This window comes from Canis lupus, chromosome 25, assembly GCF_048164855.1.
Source record: "Canis lupus baileyi chromosome 25, mCanLup2.hap1, whole genome shotgun sequence".
NCBI lineage: Eukaryota > Metazoa > Chordata > Mammalia > Carnivora > Canidae > Canis > Canis lupus.
The window spans coordinates 2,243,824-2,256,454 of record NC_132862.1 but is presented as its reverse complement, the minus strand read 5'-3'; positions in this window follow the sequence as shown (position 1 = coordinate 2,256,454).

The following is a 12,631-nucleotide window of genomic DNA, read 5'->3' as shown; positions in this document are numbered from 1 at the left end:
GGCTCTCACACCCGGGGGGGGGGGGGGGGGGGGGGGGGGGCCCTGCGCTGCCCCAACTCCTAACCTGGAGGGGCTGGGTTGGTCAGGACCTGCCTGCGGTGCCTTCCCGACCACCCTTCCTGGCACCGGACGGCCTCACAGGCGAGAGCCCCCAAACAGGCCTCCCACGGGGACGGGAACACCAGGGACTCCTGAGTGTGTTTCTGGATTTGTGAAGCCCCCGCTGGCTCCCGGGGCCAAGCTGGGGAGATCCACGGTCCGCACGCTCCGGGGAAGCTAGCTCCTGGGGTCCTGGGGTCCTTGGGCAGAGTGAGGCTGAGGATGGGGAGAGAGGACCTGCAGGGGTGCTTCCGACTCTGCCTCCACTACCCCCCGGCTCGGTGGCCTCAGGCAAGTGACCTGACCTCCCCGTGCCCCCATGTCCACAGTTGCAATAAGGGAGAAATAATTCCTATTTCCTAGGGTTGCTGTGCATGTCAAACAAGACGATACGGGCAGTGCCCAGAACAGCACTTGGCACAGAGTACTGTGTACCAGCTCTTAGTACCACCACCTCCCCAGGCCCGCGGCGCCAGCCAGGCCCGGCCTACTGGAGGCTGACTTTCCTGGCCCTGCTCCTGCCCCGCCGTCATCTGAGCGCGGGGGGCAAGAGACCCGGAGAGCCGGGACTCGCGTGTGAACGTGCGTGGGTACACGTGGGGAGTATGCTGTGGGCGCTGCCAGGGGGATGCGAGGTAATGAGTGGGATGTGCAGAGATCAGATGACCACGAGGGAGTGGGGGTGTGTGCACGAGTCACGTGGACAGGCAGTGGAAGCACGGTGCATCCGTGAATGTGGGCCCGCTGTGCACATAAGGGTGGGTGTGCAGATGCGTGGCTCTGTGAACGTGTACCTGAGAAGGACGTGTGCACGGGGCTGGGGGGGGACAAGGTGTGAACATGTACCGGCTTGTATGTTGTGAATGCATAGGGTGCGGGTGTGCAGGAAGGTTGTGTGTGCAGGTCCGTGCTCCCCGGCCCGCACCCGCACACACCTCCCAGGGAGGGGGCTGCCACAGGCAAAGATCCCCCCGCGCAGGTCGGGGGGCGGGGACAGTGTCCCTGACCCGGTGGGAGAACAGCCTTGATGTTTTTCCTCTTCTAAAGCTTTTGAGTTTCCTAGAGAAACCCTGCCAGCTCACCAGGGCCCGGCCTTAAACCCGCCCCACTGATCGAAACTCAGGATGGAGCCGAGCGCCAGCCGTCCCCACCCTGCACCCCCCGCCCTGCCCCGAGCGCTCCTGGCGGGGACCCACACCTCGCCGCCCTCCACCTCCGGCACCCTCACCCCTCCCGCTCTCCCGAACCCCCCAGAGGGCACCTGGGGCAGCTCCCAGCCTTGGACACGAGGCTTAAGCCCCCCTGCACGCTGGGGGAGCACTTGCCTACCTGCCCGGGCAGGCCTTACCCAGGGGCAGCCGGCGACTCCCTGCCGGAGGGGAGCTGGGGGTGCAGCGGGGGGACCAACTTCAAAGCCCACAGCCAACCGCCTCCCAGGCGCAGGCGCCCCACCCCACCCTGCAGCTCCTGAGAAGGCGAAACCAGCGTAGAGGACTGGGAGAGGAGGGTATCTCAGACAGCAGGGCCTCTTGGACGCAGAGGCAGGACGTCCTTTCGTTTAGGGGTTCCAGACAAGACCTCTCATCCAGGAAGCTGCTCGATTGTTAGCCGCGTTGTGCGTATTAACAATAACCAGCACTTAATGTGCAACCACTCCATGCCAGGTGCCTTACACATGGGACCTCTAATTAACCCCCATTTTATGGATGGGGAAACTGAGGCTCGCTCAGGTTAAGTAAGTTGTCCTAGATCACACAGAGCCGGGATTCGATCCCAGGTCTGCCTGTAAGGTCTGGACCCTTTCTTAGGTCTGTGCCTGCACGGCCCTGTCTGTCCTCAGCCAGGATGGGCACCTCTGTTCTTCCTCTCCCACCAGGGGGGCCGGGGAATCCGAAGAAAGGAACGTGCTCAGACTAGACGGACCGGTCGGGGGGATGGTGGGCTGGGGCCGCTGGCACAGACTTCCAGGGGATGGGGGCGTGGAGGGAGCTCAAGAAGCAAGGGGCAGAGACTGTAAGAGGAGGAAAGAAGGGATGAGAAGGGGGCGTCCGGCCTCTGTGACACCTGGCTGGGCGGGGCAGAGGGAACAGAGACGGTAAAAATTGGGGCCCGGGGTTTGAGCCCCCCACAGCACCTGTCTCCCTGTGCCAGTCACTGTCCCCACGGAGGCCTGGGCCATCTGCCTCTTGAGCCCTGCCAGGCCAGGGGTGTCGGCCGCCCGGGAGAGCCGGGGCGTTGAGCAACTGAGCGCCCTCCAAGTCTGGAATGCTCCAGGGCTTCACTCCTCTAGCCGCCCCATTCCCAGCAACGGGGAGGCGCGCCTGAGCCCTGGGCTTGTGGGGAAGAGAACTCGGCGGGCTGTGGAGTAAGCGGCCCAAGCGCCCAGAGGGGCAGGCAGGGGGCGGGGGGACAGCCACAGGGGCCATCGAGAAGCTGAGAGGAGGAGGAGGAGGAGGAGGAGGAGGAGGAGGAGAACATGGGGGAGGATTGGGGTCAGGGGTTCCCACGGGGCCTGGCGCAGGTTCCTTGCTGGTGCGGGGTGGCGGTGGGGGAGGATGCACCTCACCTGGCCTCAACCCCCCCCCCCCGCCCCCGTCGTCCCCAGGCCCAGCCAAGTGCCCCAGGGAACCTGCGTCCAGCCCCACCCGAAGCTCCCCATGCCTCGCGAGGGCTGGGACCCAGTGGGTCGGGGAGGGGTGGGGGCGGCCCCCCCAGAGGCAGCGGCGGAACCTTCAGGTGACTTCTTTAGAGGCCCCTCCCAGGCTTGACTCCCAGCAGTCTTTCTGTGGCAAACTGCAAACCAGAGACCCCCCACCCCAGCCCCCTCCTCAGGGACCTCCCAGGAGGACTCCGCTCTCCAGAGGGTGGGGGTGGGGTCCCATCACCTCCTTTGCAAGGCCCATTTGGTAGCTGGTGATTTGTGAAGAAAAAGGGATAGATGGGGAAATAGTACTCCAACCCCGCGGGGGCCACGCGTAAACAAGGATGAGGGTCCCTGCCAGGTGGGGGCCGGGGGGGGGTGGTGGGGACAACTAAGCACTTAGCTCGTGCCTGGCACAGTCAGTTCCCTGGAGGTGCAACAGCAGGAGGGTTCCTAACACCCACAGCCGGGGGGAAAGCAGGCCGGCAAGTTCTCTCCACACCCCTGGGACACAGAAGAGGGGCCTGGGCCCAAACAGCCTCTGGCTCAGGCCCCGCAGGCCAGCCAGGCTCTTTTGCATGTCATTTGCATGCACTTTGTCTAGCCATGGACACTTGTCCCTCCGTCGCTTCAGAGCCTCTGGCCCTTCCTCTGGCCCTTTCTGGACTCCCGAGGGCTGGCGGACCCTAGAGGGACTAGAGAGCCCCTGTGGGCCACCCGGGGCTGAGACGGACCCGCCTCCCCAGGAGGACCTGTTCTCCCACCGCAACCAGGAAGCCTGGCTTAGGGCGACCCCTGCAGGGAGTTCCCAGAATAGAGGGGGAGGACGCGGGCGCCTGCTCCTCCCCTCCCTCCTCCCCTCCCGGAGCGCCCTGCCTCCCGGGTGCCCCACTCCTCCCCCGGTGGAGTCTGAGGGTCGTCCCCTACCAGGTCCTCCTAGAATCTGGAAACTAGGGACCCCTGGGTGGCTCAGCGGTTGAGCATCTGCCTTCAGCTCAGGGCGTTAACCCCGGGGTCCTGGGATCAAATCCAGCATCCTGATCCCCGCAGGGAGCCTGCTTCTCCCTCTGCCTGCGTCCCTGCCTCTCTCTGTGCGTCTCACATGAATAAGTAAATAAAATCTTTTAAAAAAAAAAAAAAAAGAACCTGGAACCTCACCTCCCGCTCCCAATTAGCCAAGACCAAGGGCTCAGGGAGGGCTGTAGCAAGCACCAAAGCAGAAATATGTGGCAGCTCTGCGCTCTGGGCAACACCCGTCCCCCCAGATACCACTGGATCTGCACCAGCGCCCACCTCGCCACCACACCCCCATCCTGCAGCCCGGCCACAGAAGGGGCGGTGGTGTTACTGTTGGAAGAATTCAGGGAACACAGAGAATTGTGAAGAAGTGGGGAGAACCTCAACCGATACGAAGGGCAGAGTCGCCAAGGCCTCTCCGGCCAGCTGAGGCCTCAGGCCACGGGGGACGAAGCCACCAAGGAGGGCCCGCAGCCGGCTGGATTGAGGTCAAGCAGGGGTGTCCCCCGCTCCGTGGGGCTATTTCGGGGCCTCTGAGTGACACCTAGATCCCTTCCCATTCAGTTCAGCTGGGAGGGGAACCACCGAGAAACGCAGTGACTGCAACATTTGACTCTCAAAAAAAAATGTCAAAAATGCTCTGAGCCTGCAGTTTGCTTGTTGACATCTACGCACCCTCACAGCCCGTGCTTTCGCCGCTGGGCTCCTCTGCCCGCCGCCCCTGCCTTGGCTGGGCGTGTGAATGGGGGCAGAAGAGAGGGCAGGGCAGAAGGGTGTGTGTGTGAACAAGTGAAGTCATTCTCTCTGGGTGGCTCCTTTTAATTAGCACCCTGAAAAACTCCCAGCCAGCAAAATAGGGTCTTGCCAACTGAGAGCCCCACCCTTCTGGCTCATCCAGGCCCCGGGGGCAGAAGGGGGCAGGAAATCTGCAAGCAGGAAAGGAAGGGGTCTGGGGAACACCTGGGCATCTGAGAGGCTTTCTCAGTCCTCTGAGGACCCATCGGCGGGGCAGGGCCACACACTCGAGGGCCAGCTGGCCTCTGAGAGGCTGGGACCGGCTTCTTCTGGAACAGGGGTGTGGAGGTTGGCAAGGCGTTGCTGGACCTGTCGTCTCCTGCCCCCCTCCCAGCTCCCCCAGCGAGACCAAGCCCCCAGAGTGGCCAGTGTCCGTGCCCCGAAGGTTACACTATAGGGCATTACACCCAGGTCCAGGCCTGGGTAAGACATTCAGGCCTTTCTTTGGCCATTTTAAGTCATGCCAACCATTTGAAGCAGAGAGTTACCTGCTTCAAATCCCCAAAATCTAGTCCCCAGAGTGGAAGCAGTACCTTTCCTCCTTAAAGTGGCTAGAACAAGCCTCATCCATCTTCCCTCAAGACGCCCAGCACCACCTCCAACGGCCCCGTCTGGAGACCACCCCCTAGACCTGTCCATGTCCCTCTTCTCCTCCAAAATCCTCCTCCAGGCACCTGCATGATAAGCCTCCCAGAGGTGAGACCCTTCCAGTCCGGCAGGTGTGTTCGGGTCCCATTTGTGGCTCGTGCCCCCTGGTCCCTGGATCTGACACCCTCCTCCCCCATCAGGCCCAGTTCCAGGGCCCTCACTCCTCCAGTCTCCAACCAGGGGCCCAGGGGAGCGGCTCAGACCTGCTCACTGTGAAAATGGACACGAGGGGTAGGGGAGACGGGAGCACTGAGGAATGGGGCTCCTCTGGATGAGGAGGCAGGAGCCCTGAGTTCCATCCGCTGCTACTTCTACAGAATCACTGTGCAAACTCAGGCGTGGGACCCTCCATCTCAGGTTGCGGCTCAGTAACCTTGGGGGTCCCTGCCAGGTCTGACGGCCTGTGGTCCTGGAGTGATCCAGTATCCAAACGTGTTAACGAGGAGAACTCCAGGGCAGTGGCAAAGCACTAGGTGGGGAACCAGGCTGGTGGGGCCATGGCTCCACACAAAAGGATTCCCCCTCCCAAGCTGGGGCCAGGGATTCCTTTTAGCCTTTCCTGAGACTAAAAACCCATTTTCCAGGCAAACCCAGTGGCTCAGCAGTTTAGCACCAGCTTCAGACCAGGGCCTGCCTGATCCTGGAGACCCGGGATCAAGTCCCACGTCGGGCTTCCTGCGTGGAGCCTGCTTGTATCTCTGCCTCTCTGTGTGTGTCTCTCATGGATAAATAAATAAAATCTTAAAAAAAAAAAAAAAAAAAAAAGACCCATTTTCCAATGTCCCCAGGGATGGGGGTTGAAGGTCAGGGAAGAGTTCTTGCCACAATACAAATAAAAATAAAAAGTAGAGAGAGGCTGTCTGAATCTGTCCAGGTCCCAGGGGGATCTCCCCAGCTGCAGGTGGTCCCCGCTGGCTGCTTCCCGGGCCCAGCAGCCAAATCCCCACAACCACTACCCTCCAGAATCCACCGGCCCAGAGAAGTGTGGGGACGGCGCCACCCCTGACAACCCCCAGGCCCACCCCAGAGAGCCAGGCCATCGTAGAGCCCGACCACCAACCACCAACCACACAGAGCCCAAGTCCTTGGGGGCCCCACCCTGGGACTCAGGCTGTGACGAAAAGGTGGGGTTTGGTTTCAGACGACAGTGGAAAAAGGATGGGGTGACTGCTCTAGGGGGTGCAGAGAGGGGCGTGTTGGAAGAATGCAAGCGTCCTCTCCCTGGGGCTGAGTGGGAGCTGGAGCAGAGCGGGCGCCGCCCGACGCGGAGGCCTCCGCCCCCCACCCAGCTGGGCTGACTGTTCCCATCACACCCAGAGCAGTAAAACTTGCTTTTATGGTTGTTGTGGGGGTTGCTGTTTTCCTTGGGGGTGCTGTTTGTGTCTGTGTATCCGTGTGCAAACACACCTGGTCTTTGTGTGTGTACTGATGTCTGGGGTCTGGCGTGTCTGTGTGCTTTGGTGTGTGCCCACGAGTGCATTTGTATGGACATACCCTGTGGGGCCGGGCAATCATCGCAGCTGCCCTGTATGCAATTAGTACAGTGTTCCAGGCACTTTCCATCTGTTACTGCCTTTGAACCCCCCAACAACCTTTAAGGGAGGCATTCTTGCTGTCTCTATTTTACAGATAAGGAAACGGAGACATTGGATAACCAACCCAAAGTTAGATAACTGGCGAGGCGCAGAGCGGGGACGCTTGCCTCTCCCTGCAAAGGTCTGTGTGCGTGTCGCATGCACCTGCGAGGCTCCGGCAATGGCATCTGCAGGCCCAGCTGTGCGGGTCCGGGCGTCTGCCCGGGGCGGGGGTCTCTGCAGGTCCGCAGGCACGTCAGTGCCCAGGCCGGGGCCCGGCCAGGCCAGGCTCAGGAGCTGGTGTCACCAGAGCCTTAGGAACCAGGACCCTCCAGAGAAGGCGCCTGCATTTTCTGAAGACAGCAGCGTGCCCGACTGAGGGCCGGGAACTCGGTTCAGGAAATGCCGGTGCGCAGCCAGCTCGGCCCCTTAGCCGGGAAACGCCGGCAGTCTGGCCCCTTCCCGGGGAGCTGAGCGCCCTGCAGAGACACCCCACTCCCCGCAGGGCCCCCCTGCCCCTCAGCAGCCAGGGCACAGCAAAGCGGGCAGGCCCCGGGCAGGGCAGCCCACCCGGCAGGGAGCTCTCCTCCCTGGGAGCCTGGACCATGGAGTGGGTGCGGGTCAGAGGTCCCCTGGGGGCTGGGAAGCCGGGATGCAGGGTGGGTGCGGGTCAGGGGCCCCCTGGGGGCTGGGAAGCTGGGGTGCGGGGTGGGTGCGGGTCAGGGGTCCCCCCCCCACCGGGGACTGGGAAGCCGGGGTGCGGGGTGGGTGCAGGTCAGGAGTCCCCTGGGGCCTGGGAAGCCCAGACCTCAGGGTGGGTGCGGGTCAGGGCCCCCCTCCCGGGCCTGGGAAGCAGGGCGCGGCGGGGCGGGGCCAGGGCGCCAGGCTGGGTGGCAGCCACCGATTGGCTGGGCCCCGCGCTCCCACGGCAGCCTGGGGCCCTCGGGTGACTCACCCCCCCCCCCCGCCCCCGCCCGGGCTGGCCGGCTGCCAGTTGCTTCCAGCCCAGACCCGCCCGCTGCGCTGGGACAGCCTGACTCAGCAGGGAGGGAGGGCGGGAGGGCGGAGGGGCAGCTTGGAGGGGACCAGGCTGGTGTCCGTTTTCCTGGGGGATCCCAGTCTCTGTGCTTGGGGTGGCGGGGACTTCCGTCCCTCTGCATGGGAAGCTGGTCCCAGCCTTCTGGAAGCGTCTCTGCGGCTCCCTCTCCTGGATCTTTGCAGGTCCAGCTAATGCACTCCGGCCTTTGTGTGCATGTTGGTCCACTTGGGGTGTCATTCTGGCCCCCCGTTTCAAGATCATCTCTGCACTGCATCACCACCCCCATACCCTCCAAACGCTTCCTGGACGCCACCTCCCTGCCTCTCTTCAGAAACAGTTCCAAGGCCTAGGCTCAGAAAGGCCCAGAACCCTCTGTCAGGGGCTCCATTTGGAGAGTTCTCCAGCTCAGGCTCTGCCCATCTCCGCACTGCAGGGCCCCTGCGGGTCAGAGACCAGGTGCTACCCTGCGCCTGGGGCTCCAGGCACCCCTCCAACCCCTGGGCCTTACCTGCAACATCTCACAGTGATCTTAACGCCATCCCTTGAACAGAAAAGGACCCGGGTCCAAAGACGACTGGGTGCCAAGCCCTGTGCTAGGGGCCGTATGTTCATCTCACCCATTGCTTCTCACAGCAACTCCAAAAATAAGCAAAGGAGAAACTGAGGCATTAGCAAGTCACACGTACAGCTTTCGAGAGTCTGAATTTAACCCCAGGTCTTGTCTGGCTTTTTTTTTTTTTTTTTTAAGATTTTATTTATTCATGAGAGACACAGAGAGAGAGAGAGAGGCAGAGACACAGGCAAAGGGAGAAGCAGGCTCCATGCAGGGAGCCCGACGCGGGACTCAATCCCGGGACTCCAGGATCAGGCCCTGGGCCCAAGGCGGCGCTAAACCGCTGAATTCCCCACCCCCACCCCCACCCCCCCCCCACCCCCCCCCCCGGGCTGCCCTCTTGTCTCGCTTTAAAACAGATGCTCTCCCGCCTGGAGGTGGCCGCTCCTCGAACGCCCGAGCTGGCGGCAGCCTCCACTTGGCCCCTTTCTGCGATAGCAAACGTGGGGGGAAATCACTGACCCCGGAAAGGCCCAGTCCTCAACGTCACCCAGGCTTCCTCGTCCCAGCTGAGTGTCAGGACATGGGGGCCTCGGAGGAGGCAACAGAATGCATGCGCCAGGGCCCCAGCAGGGAGAGGGCCGAGGAGGCACACTGTCCGCGAGCTCCAGGCACTTCCTGGGACCCACACACACATGCACAGCGACTGTCCCATGCACACGAATGCACGTGCCCAATGTTGGGGGGGGTGTTGCACGTAGACACACAGGAGTATGTGTCACACTTACACATGCATATTTCACGTGCTACACACGGCACTTAGGGGAAACACATATACAGTGAGTGGCGCGGTTACACAGAGTGGTAAATGGTTTGTAGGTCGCTGTGCACACACTGTCCAAACCCCTAGAACGCGGGTGATGGGGGAGCAGGAATGGCATGTGGATTTGTTGCAGAAGCAAATTGGTTCCAGGGCCTGGCCAAACCCCAACCCAGGAAGCCCAGACCCCTCTACTCCCCACCCAGCACCCCCGGACAGGGCACTGCCAACCATTGCCCCTCTGCCGCCTGCACCTAGAACCAGATTGAATCACATACACACACGGGCACACGTGTGCATACACACAGGCCTCGGAGAAAGCTCGCACTGACTCACACAGGTGTCTTCCAGAAACCTGACATACAGAAGCCATGCAGGCTTTGCAACAAGGGGGCACACGCAGGAGGCATGCGGGCACAAAGCCTTCCCGCAAACACAGCCAAGCGAGACGGTCGCACAAGCATGCTTGGGTGCCAGTCCCACACACACACACACACACACACACCACCACCACCACCACCACGGCCCTCGCACAGGCTCACGGATACACGTCTACAGCCAGAGGGGAACACATGAAGACATATGCAAATCAGACACACATACAATAGGAGTGCGTGTGCACACACACAGGCACACACACAGGCACACACACACACACCCCGCCACAAAAGGAATTCCCCAGCAGAGACCACGGCCCGTCCACCTCCCGTCTTGGCAGAGCAAGGCCCAGGTGTGCCCCATCAGCTCCATCCTCTCCCTGGCCTGAGACAGACCCTGCCTTGCCTGCCCCGGCCTGCTCGGGTGGGGCCCCGCCCGCTCCCAGCGCCAGCGGCCAGCTCAGCACAGGGCAGGGTGCCCTGGCCCCCGGCCGCCGCTCCCTCCTCCTGGGCCTGCCACATCAGCATCTGGGCCCCAGCCTGGGCTCCACCCAGCCCGCTCCTGCAGGCAGCAGGCAGGACGCCGACCCGAGCTGGGGCTAAGCGGAGGGGCCTGCTGGCCAGACCCAGGGGGAAGGCGCAGCCCATACAGAGCCTCCACCGCAGAGCCCTGGCCCCTGCTCCTTCTGCAGACTGGCCCCTCCTCCCCAACCCCGGATCCCCCAGTAACCGGGAGCTTCCCCATTGCGGTGAGCAAACACGCCCAGAGCTACACGGTCCCCTCACCCACAGACAGCTGTCCCCACGTCCCGGCTTTCAAGCACACGCACAACCAGCGCTCTTTCTCACGGCCCCACACACACGCGGCCCTGCACACGCCACCACCCGGGCTTCTACTACCAGCACATCACACCCTATGCCCGAGCCCTGCCCGCCACGCAGCCCCGTCGCAGTCACGCGGCGTCACGCAGGGCCGGAGGAACAGTGCCTTGCATGTGGCGGTCACGTAGACTTGCACGGCACCCGTAGGTGTTGATCATGGTCCCAACGGTCGCACCAGCTAGGCCCTGAGAGAGCCGGCTCTGGGGGTGCGGGTCTCTGCGTGCACACCCCTGTGTTTGCCGTGCCAAGACATGGGGGGGCGGGGGGCTCCGTGTTATCCCTGCTCGGTTCCTATGTGCCGCCGTGATAAGCCTGGCTAGAGGGCTGGGAGGGGTCGCCCCAGAAGCGGGGCCCTCTCACAGCGGCCCCCCAGGCGTGAGGACGAAAAGCAGAATTGGCCAGTGGCTGCTTTGCACGCATGACCGTAGGACCTCTGGCACCTGAGGTGCACAGGGAAGCGTAGGCCGTGGGCCTGCTGCCCAAGGAGGGGGCCTGCAAGGGCCTGGCTCAGGGGCTGCTGGGAGAGGAGAGGGACAGGACAGGACGGACCGGGGTCCCAAAAACAGCAGAGCTCCGAAGGCAACACTGGGGAGGCCCAGACCCTGCGGGGGAGATACGCAGAGGTCAGAAGGCCCCAGACTCTCTGGTCTCCACACACCCCCTTCCCCCCTCTCCTGGCCACAGGAGAGTCAAGCCACAGGCATTTAAAAGCTCCCACTGAGGCCTTTGGGGGCTGGCCCTGCTCTTCTCCTGATCAGGGCGCTGGGCGTGGGATGCATGTGGTTTGTGAAGACTCATCAAGCTGGGGACTTAGGACATGAGCGCTGCTGCATGCTGGTGTCCTTACTTCAATGCAAATACTGTTTGCAAAGAAAATCCCCCCTGCAACCCCCCCTCCCCCGAGTTCAGAGTGCGTCCTTCCAGGTGGATCCATTCTGCCCATGCCTGTCGGCGCCTGCCTGAGCCTGTGCACGCACAACCTCCCCTGCGAATTGCTCCTTATCGCTGCTGCCCGAGGCCTGGGCATGCGTGCTCACCACATACGAGCGGGCTCACCCAAGCACACGCGCACACACGCGTGCACACGCCGGGCTCCCCCCCCCCCCCCCCCGCCGTTTTCCCTCTGTGCCGGCAAGGCCGCGGCTGGCGGGGCGAGGGGTGGGCAGGCCTCCCTTTCGTCCAAACAGCAGATCCTTCCGACCACTCGCTCTGTGCCAGGCCCGGGGCACACCACGCATTCCAGGCAGACGTGGCCCCGCCAGCTCCACCTTCCGTTGGGGAAGGTGCAACCCAGTGGAAAGAGCCCTGCGGTGCAGCGCAGGGCAGTCGGGGAGCCCAGGCTCCGAGGGGCCGAGGAGGACTGACAGGCGGGCCAGATGGGAGGGGAGGGGCGGGGAGGGCGCGCACGAAGACCCGGGGGCTCCAGGAACCTGCGGCGGAAGCGGGGGTGTAGCATTGGTGCGGGGCGAGGCTGCCTGCGAGGTGGTCTCCAGCCAGGTCAGGCAGGGCCTCGAGGGCCAGGTTCAGGGGCTTGGTTCCCACCCCCCCACCCCACCCCGCCGAGGAAGGGGTTCAGCCAGGGCGTGGCATGATCAGAACCAGCCCGAAGGAGTGCTGCGAAAGCAGGAGCCCCGCCTGGGAGCACGGACACCCCGTGACCTCCCTCTCTGAGCCTCCAAGACAACACAGGGCCGGGTCCCCGTGCTGGTGCCGGCTGTGTTCTCATGAGGCAGGTGTCCCTTCTTCCAGGGCCAAGAACACCCCCCACCACGCCTGCGGTGCACATCCTCCGGGTCCTGCGCCCAGCTTCACCTGCGGCCCTTCCCCAGCATGGTCCTGCCCCCCCACCCCCAGGCCTGGCTGCTGGAGCCGGGAGCCCGCCACCTGCTGGAAGGACGGGAGCCCGCTGACGGCCCCTGGCAGCCTGGCGCCCTCCACGGGAACTCAAACTTCAGGGCCCTGGAGGCGGCGACACACCCCGGCAGGAGTAGGGCTGCCCTACTCAGCTCCTGGGTGCCCGCAGCCCCCAGCTCCCCGTCCCCGGCACTGGCCCCTGGGTTGTCAGGTGTGCACAGCACAGGTGGATGGAGACTTAAATGCACCCCAAGCTCCACTCACCAAGCCGTACCCAGGGCCGCATCCCCCGGGGAGGATGGGAGCTCCCTCTGATTTGCACGGGAGCACCT